Source organism: Branchiostoma floridae, chromosome 15, assembly GCF_000003815.2.
Source record: "Branchiostoma floridae strain S238N-H82 chromosome 15, Bfl_VNyyK, whole genome shotgun sequence".
In the NCBI taxonomy this organism is placed as follows: Eukaryota; Metazoa; Chordata; class Leptocardii; order Amphioxiformes; family Branchiostomatidae; genus Branchiostoma; species Branchiostoma floridae.
The window spans coordinates 2,756,173-2,763,556 of NC_049993.1; the positions used below are offsets into that span (position 1 = coordinate 2,756,173).

A 7,384-nucleotide genomic window follows, 5' to 3' on the forward strand; every position below is an offset into this window, starting at 1 on the left:
TGAAAGCATATCATCCCACACTGTAAAAAGCAAAGCTCAAAAGATGTTGGCAAAAGTTGTGCTACATTGGTCTTGTCTTCTTAAAAACATCTTATTTTCCTACCACTAAAAATCAGGCTCTCTATCACTCCGAACGATTTATTAACCACTTGACAGCATTTCATTCCATATTGTAAAAAGCGCAGGCTTATAGAAGACATAACGGCAAAAAGCTGGGACATATTGCAAATTCATAAAGCATGCAAAACATCGTAATTATCTGTGTGTACGGCATATGATATGCAAGGAGCGTAGTCATTCCCGGCTATGTAAAAAGACCGTTCCCTTAAATCATTAATCCTGAAAACAAAGAATGCCTTAACAAAGAAAAATAACAGCTAGAATAGTCTTCAATGACCACTGTATGGACGACACCCCTACGGTTTAGCCAAAAATCAATTCCCAAGGGAATGCATTCGTGGAATTTTCTAAATTCCTTCAAAGCGATCGTAATACTGTAGAAAATGCCTCCGCCCCTGAGGCGTCGCCAAAAAAAAAAAGAAGTGTTCTCAGTGATGTACTTCTGATTAAACAGTTGTAACATCCAGTCACCAATGGAGATGTGAAGGGCATTTATCTTGTTCTCAGATAGCTAAATTAAGTAATGAACCTGTACAATACATTACATGTATCTTACCTTAGCTAGCCTGGATACCAGACCCCAGCCTGATCTCAAAAAAATCTATCATAGATATTTTTTGAGATCGGGCTTGGGTCTGGTATCCAGGATATACCTTACCCTTCTCTAGACCAAAGCAAATTTTACCTGTTTGGTACTTTACCTAGTGTCCAGCTTGATCAAGAAACCATGCATGCATTACCTGTACATTACTTACCGGGTATCCAGACCAAGAAGCTATGCATATGTTAGTATTGTTACATATACGGTACTTACATTTACGTGGTATACAGACAAACAAATCATACCGATACAATACTTAGTTGGTACAGACCAACATGCCATACACGTGTTACCTGTTCAGTACTGAGATGGTATACAGACCAGCAAGCCATGCAAATATTACTTAACAATGTCAGGTCCCACCTTGGAGTACAACACTGCAACAATCTGTGGGACATCAGCTATCTATACATTAACAATTCCAGCCATTGCCTGACCAAATTAACATAAGTCTATAATTATAATTATAAAGTACTGTTTCATCTGCACTTGGCATATGCAGGGCTCTAAATACCACCTGCATATGCAGGTTAGTGCAGGTGAAGTTGGAGCTACAATGTATGCAGTTATTTCTGGTGTCTACCTGCACCTAACCTGCTCTGGTCCATGTACTGGGTTTTATACATAAATGTCCTATGATGTAGGTGTATATATATATAAAAAACCGGGTTTGTTATCAGGCTGCATTGACTGTTACCATATATAAAGTATTTAAAAAATAGCATTAGTTCCTGAACCATTGAAGCAAGATCCGTACTTCCTAAATTCAGTGGTGCAGGCAAAATTTGTCTGGTGCAGGTAATTCTCAATGTTACCTGCACCAGTGCAGGTATGCAGTAAAAGGTATTTTGAGCCCTGGCATATGTAATGCTTCCTTCAGTCAATATTGACCATGGTAAATTAGATGCATCAATGTTTTGGATCAATGTTAATCACAGTTTGGATATTACCATAGGAGGGGCCAAGGTGGCCATGCAGTATAGCTGGCAGCTACAGTGACTATCAATGTCTTCTGTGCACTAGTAGAGATAAATACAAAAACAATTTATGCTGAAGTGGCCTTCTCTCTTAAACAGGAGGTGCTGCCCACCTCATTGCAATGCAAGATATCAATATTCAAGTACACTAGGATTTGAAGCCTGACCTACATGTATGTCAAGGACGTAGAGCTGTGTACAGGTACTAGTACACAGGTTTATAAGGTAAAGGTTCGGATCTGAACATGTGCCTAAAAAGTTTGATCAACTATATGTAAGTTATAAAAATAGCCAACTGACTGTTATAGTAATGAACTGTCATCATTGTTTGATTCTTAATTTTCAACTGCAAGCTTATAACAATACAACCCACTACTGCATGTAGTTTGTTTAGGTACAGAACAGGTCCGGACCAGTACCTAGACTATTTTACCGGTACAGTTCAGGTACGGGTATCTAGGTACACTGCCCTACAAGGAAGTTACAGCTATGACTGTTCTGACACTACTTCAATATTCCTTCTCACCACATGCAATCATAGAATCAATCAACTTTAGTACATTGTGGTATTATACAAAAGTCAATTTTCCACCATTTAAAAAAAAAATTTCAACCATGATGTGAACCGTACAAAGCTGCTGCAAATATGAGGTAAATTGCAAAAAAAAAAAAAAATTCTAAATATACTATGCTAATGTTTCAGTATGCCAACATCAATTCCATGGACAAAGAAGATGCCAAAATTAGACTCAAATAACAAAAATAATTTCTATTGTTCTATATTCAATACTCAATATCTGGTCATTTGCCTAACCTTCCTGGCCACTTAGATTTCATATTGAAGACCAATTTTTTGGCCAAAATGGGTTCCCATAGGATGTAATCTACATATGAACATGGCCTTAGCTCAGTTTCTAGAGGTGGCCTACACTAGCGTTGCATTGACTTGAGCGACACCAAATAATATAAAATAGAAAGATGGAAGCAGTTATTGTGTACCACAATGAGTTGCACTTTCAAACTGGTACAGTAGACTAATGTGGCACACTGATGTGCTAGTTGCTACATTGCTTTGAACCCAACTTCAATGTTGCTGCTGACACTGACATGGCTGATCTATCATTTTAAGTTTGAGCCATTCCACAATTTAAACACACTGTTCAGAATTTCTTGCAAGTTTTGAGGACAGATAAATGTAATAGTGAAGAGGGGGAGGGGGAGATAGAATTTAAGAAATAAAGAGAGATACAGAGTATGCAGTATTGTATTTCATTTATGTCATGTATTATACAGTATATGATTACTGTTAATTTGAAGGGCTCCCTTGGAAATCAGCTTCTCGAAAACTGAAGAGATGACCCTACAAGATAAATACATGTATATGCCATAAATTACTAGTAGTAGTGGTACTACTCTGTGTGGTGGACTCTTTAACATGACCGAGGTGTCGCTCTCTTCAAACACTGGGCCACCATTTAAGTTTTAACATCGGATTCCTATCATGATCAAAGGGATGTACCACAGTTGCATGTAGGTACCAGTTTCCACCTAAGTGAAGTGAGGAAAGTAATGTCTAGTGCCTTTCCAATGGGCACAATATCAGTGGCATGTCACTCCTGATGTCAGGGGATTCAAACCCAGGACCTCTGGGTTCCGGGTCAAACATCCTAAGTAGTAATTGTTATGCCAATATGACACCAAGGTCAGGATGACACCACAGTTCATAGGATCAGGTTCAAGTCTGGACCTACTATAGTAGTACAGTAGCGCCATATCATATTTTGGAGAGCAAGACATGTGTACTAGTATGTGTATCTCTCTGTGTTGCAAGTTACCATCTGTATTTATGTGTATGTTCAAATTGTACAATGGAAGAACATTTAAGTTATTTTCATTATCAACAACTAATAGGCAGATAGAAAACGAAGGCGCAACATTCATCAGTTAATTTTGTTTCATCATACTTCCTTTTTTCTCCTTTGGCATGGCTGGGTGACTGTTTAATATTAGCGAACTCAGCAAACTATCTCCCTTAAAAGACAGAATAAGACGAATAACTGATCTCTTTCCTGTCAGTTTTTCCTGCCCGGTGATACAAGAATTTTGTAACAGTCCAGGGCTCGAAATACTGGGTGCATGTGCACCCAGGTGCACCCAAAATTGGAGCTGTGCACCCAAATACATTTGTATTTCTTAGGTTCATGTATGTAAAGATATCAAAGTACTGTATACATCATATTCTTGAAATCTAAGTGTTAGAAAGATAATAAAAATGTCTGTCATGGTACTTGTTTAAGAATTCGATAGCTTGTAACTAAGTTTTATTATTAGGTTATTACTTAAATTCAACTGGTGCACCCAAAATTTTTTTGGTGCACCCAATTTTTTAAGCTGGGTGCACTAGTGCACCTAATCCCAAAAATGAATTTCGAGCCCTGCAATCCCTGTACTGATACCCACCTAATTAACCAAGCATAATAGAAAGGGTACTGTTTTCAACTGGCGCTTGATTTTGGTAATGGCGCAGTCACATTTGTTGTAGGCCATTGTGCAATTTCAATGCCGTAGAATTTTCAACGGAACAGTCATGGTGCTCCAACGACCCATGCAGAGGTCAAGGGGTACATACAGTGTAGGTGAGGAGCGGTGAAAATTTTCATGCAGGCTATGACAGAAACAACAGCTGACAAGGATCTAACAATCATTCTGGACATCCTTTGCTATCGGTAGCAAGATAGCAGCATTATTTTCACAACAGCCCTATCTATCCCTGACCTAGCATGTGTCAAGACAGGACCATTTTGAGTGCACAGTCAGCATCATGTAGTCTTCTTTTTGTTCCATAGAAATTCATCAGAGAACTAGGGGATATGCTCTTCCTGCTACTAGAGTTAATCACTAACTATCACCGGAAGTGGGTACCCAGTGGACATTGAAACTAGCCCATCGCTTGCTGCCTTGTCTTGATACGAAATGTGTACAACACAGTTAGATCTGCTCTTTGTATTGCAGAAATCAAATATTATCCCTGAGTCATCACAATAGTGTTTCCCTTTGTTTGTTTGTTCCAGCTTTGTTGGAGAATCGCAGAACAAATCTTACTGTTACCCAATTTGTGTGCGCTTTGCCGGTGCAGAACCAACATCCCACCACAAGGCAAAACACTGCGATTATGAAACTAAATTTTTTGAAGGTAAATTGTGCATTGTTTTGGGAAATATTTACAATTTTTATGGAGAGTTGCAGTAGGGCCTCACTACATAGGAGGGCTGAATCTGCAGCTGGTACACCAAAATGGCAGACTTCACTTGCGATATGGTGGCCGTTTAGTTGCTAGGGGGAGGATTATGTGACTGAAAAAGCCCTATAAAATGGGGAGGTAAAAAAAATGCTAGTACCTGCCGAGGTAGACTGCACTGCCTAGCCTAGCCCATCTTTTCTTGGAACCCCCTAAAGCACTACTTAGCCATATGCATAAACTGGGAAAATATCTCAATATGTGGACCAAAGAGCCAAGCAAATATCTAACTTCAGTGCCTTAACTTACTTACTTGTTACTTGAAAAGGTCTCCTCAGCATTTTGAGTGGCCTGCATCAAGAAGTCTACTAAATTAAACTGAATATTGAAGCATGCAAGACAAATTTTGTCAAATACCTTATAACTGGTCTGGTTACTCTGGTCCCGGTAGAACAAAGGAACATTTTAGCCATGGTCTGAAAACCGCCTTACTAGTAGTATACTTTACCTTTGGACAAAGAACCTTCTTTCCAGGGAAGTCCGTTCGACTGCCGACCGGATAACGCCAGGGATGGACGCCAGGCTGGATACCGGGCTATCGCTACGAAAAGGCCGGTCTGCTCGACTCCCATCACGCATTGCGCGGCATGCGGCAGCTCCTTCTTAGTCTACCACCGACAACTCTCGTTAATGACAACGATCTGGAACATTGGATTGTAATCTATACCCGACACTATCGCCTAATAATTTCCCATTTTTAACGACAAGAAACGCTAATGACAACAGAATGGGGTGCACCCGGGAATCCTCACTTGCACTGTTGATTAGAGCAAGGAAGATTAAGGGGCCTAACACTGTTCCTTGTGGTAGGCCACAGGTCGTCTCCCTCCAATCTGAATACGTTCCCTTGTACATCACTCTCTGCTTTCTAGTGGACAGGAACGAACATACCCATTTGGCGAGTGAGCTTCGTAGACCTGCTCCAAGTAGGCTTGAAATGGCTATGCTGTGGTCCACAAGGTCGACCGCCTTGGCAAAATCCGTAGTTATCAGCGTTGTTATTGTCTCCCTCTTATCTGCTGTTCTAGCCAGTTGGTCAATTAAATCAACGAGGCAGTGTGTCGTAGAACGACCTGGCATGCAACCAAACTGGTTTGGGTCAATGCTGTGCTTGATGTCGGAGTACAGATGTTTCGAGATGAAAGTTTCCGCTACTTTTGCTAGGGTAGGTGTCAGGGATATGGGTCTAAGTTCGCTGATCGACGGCGGGCGCGTTTTAGGTAGTGGTATGATATTTGCCTGTCGCCATCGTTCTGGGACGACCCCCTCCGATAGTGAGGCATTCAATATGGACGTTACTGGTGTAGAAATCTCATAGGCAAAGCACTTGATGATTCTATTGGAAAGACCGTCCGGTCCTGCGGCCTTGTTCACTTTGACGTGTTTCAACTTTTCGTACACTTGCCACGGCTGCACCTCGTCCAAAGGCCTAGCTGGGAGAAATGTTGGTAGTCTAGTGTTGTCCAGTGGGTTGAGTGAGCAGGTTATTGTGCACAGAGCATTGTTGACTGCGTCAGCGACAGCCTTGTTGTCTCCTGGTGGTGCACCTTCAACGTGGAGGGTGAGGCCTGTCCCTGACGTGTTCGTCATGACCTTGATCTGCTGGTACCATTTTGATGGGTTTTCTTTCTTTATGGTGTTCACTTTGTCCTTGTAGAAGTTTTTCTTTGCACTTTGTATTTCTTGTTTTACTTTGTGTCGAAGTTGCTTGTACCTGTCATGGTCTTGGGCATTGAAAGCTTGTTGTCGTTGTTGTATGAGGCTTTTAATTTTGGGACTGATCCATGGCTTATCGTTGGTATGGAGTTTGATAGTCTTTACAGGAAAGTACTGGTCGATCTTGTTGTGCAATGTCTGGTAGAAAGCGTCAGTCTTAGACTGCACGCCTGTTGCAGATAGGACTTCAGTCCATTCGTGGTTTACCAGCCATTGACCGAAGGATCTGACGCTGGAGTCGGGCATGGGTCTAACAACCTTTGACCTTGTCTCGGGTATTTCAACTTGAGCCCTGGGTTGTAAGTTTAGAATCTTGTGATCACGGGATTGCGGGAACATCTGAGCGCGGCAATATCTTTTCTACAATACAATATTTCGATCTTCAGACCATCAGTGTGTAGCTTGCACGAAAGTTTCCGAAGCTGACAGCAATCCTCTAATATTCTTCTTTTATCATCGCATTGTTGGGACAACAGGTGGGGAGGGGGGCTTTGTTCGCAAGTTTGACGCTGCAGTTTGGAAACAAATCGCTAGAGGCCGCTAATGTGTGGTCGACTTTTGGCGGGAATGATCAACACACGCAGTGTGAATAGATAGAATATGGATTATCTGTCATTTCAAGGGATATCCTACCATTTGGAATTGTTCCTAAGCTTCATAGAAACTAAAATT

At 41.2% G+C, this 7,384-nt stretch overlaps 1 long non-coding RNA gene across 1 annotated transcript in view; it reads right to left on the reverse strand.

Annotated features, from left to right (window-relative positions):
* The window catches only part of LOC118432361, a 14,959-nt gene extending 9,414 nt beyond the window's left edge, over positions 1 to 5,545 (reverse strand). The window contains exon 1 of the long non-coding RNA XR_004833071.1: positions 5,445 to 5,545. This is a non-coding gene — a long non-coding RNA (uncharacterized LOC118432361). The remainder of the gene's footprint in view (positions 1 to 5,444) is intronic.
* Positions 5,546 to 7,384: the final 1,839 nt, after the last annotated feature.